General features: G+C 50.6%; 1 pseudogene; it reads left to right on the forward strand.

Annotated features, from left to right (window-relative positions):
• Positions 1-54: 54 nt before the first annotated feature.
• Positions 55-1272, forward strand: LOC144477980 (uncharacterized; annotated as a pseudogene).
• Positions 1273-1487: the final 215 nt, after the last annotated feature.

Raw genomic sequence — 1487 nt, forward strand, 5'->3', positions numbered from 1 at the left:
CTGGACATTGTAGGCCCGCTACCTTCGTGCCGAGGTTATCGTTACCTGTTAACGATGATTGATCGCTTCACCCGCTGGCCGGAGGCAGTTCCTTTGGCTAATATCACGGCGGACGCAGTGGCAAAAGCGTTCTTCACACACTGGGTCGCCCGTTTCGGCGCTCCGAAGGTGATCACAACGGACCAAGGCAGCCAGTTCGAAGCCGCACTGTTTGCAGCCCTTGTTAAATTGGTAGGAGGACAACGCTGCCGGACGACAGCCTACCACCCCCAGGCAAACGGGTTGATCGAGCGATGGCACCGCTCGCTTAAAGCCGCCATCATGTGCCACGAGACGAGAGACTGGCTGAGTGCGCTGCCAGTCGCACTGCTGGACCTGCGAACCTGCCTCAAGGAGGATTTAGGATGTTCAGCAGCAGAGCTGGTTTACGACACCACGCTCCGAGTCCCAGCCGAATTTTTCAGCCACGAGGAACCCGACGGTGACCCGTAGATATTCCTGGAGGACTTCCGACAAATCATGCGTAAGCTCAGGCCGATTCCCACAGCACATCACACTCGCAGGAAGGTCTTTCATCACAAAGACCTTTACTCCTGCACCCACGTATTTGTTCGACGAGACGCGACGAAGCAGTCCTTGCAGCAGCCGTACTCCGGACCGCATCCGCTCGTCGAGAGGATTACGGACCGCGTCTTCGCCGTCGACCTTGATGGGAGGACGGTGAACGTCACCGTTGAACGCCTGAAGCCGGCCTATCTCGCTGTAGGAGAAGACATCCTGGCAGGGAAAACCGATACTGTCCCAAGTACCAGCGCCGCTAATAATAATATACCAACCGATCTTACACCCGCTTTAAAAATGTATCCGCGAAAAGACTCCAATGCGCAATCGCGCAAGACCGTGCGCTTCGCGTAGTATATCCGTATTGCCGTACTTTTCTCTAAGGGGGGAGTGTTGTGGCGGATGCGTAGTTTCGCACTCGGCCGCCGCAGCGTGGGTTGTCGAGGCGAGTTGACATACTACATGGTACATAGTTCGCGCGTACCGTTTCGAATTTGTTTCTGACTTTTCCTTTGTTCCTTCCTTTCTTTCTTCCTACTTCTACATTGGCTTCCGTCGGAGAAACACGTGTGCCTCACGATTCAAAAACCTAAGTTATAATTCCACCACGTGGTGCAGAACCGTGGCGCGTCTTCGTTAGTTAATATATATATATATATTCGTTAATATTTATACATTGGTTAATAAAATATAGAGAACCTACTCGAGTAATCACAAGCATTTAATACGCGACCTAACCTATATATATTGTTACGGTTTGAATTGTTTGGATGTAGGGAATTTGATGTGGTTCGGTTGCCCGTGGAGCGCTGAACCGCTCTGCTCGTGAAAGGTTGTAGAGAGTTGTACAACTTTGAATATTTTAAGCAAAAACTGGTACTTTATTGATAGAGCTCTATGATCTACTTTCTTTGACTGTCGAATAA

Source organism: Augochlora pura, unplaced genomic scaffold (genome assembly GCF_028453695.1).
Source record: "Augochlora pura isolate Apur16 unplaced genomic scaffold, APUR_v2.2.1 APUR_unplaced_5819, whole genome shotgun sequence".
In the NCBI taxonomy this organism is placed as follows: Eukaryota; Metazoa; Arthropoda; class Insecta; order Hymenoptera; family Halictidae; genus Augochlora; species Augochlora pura.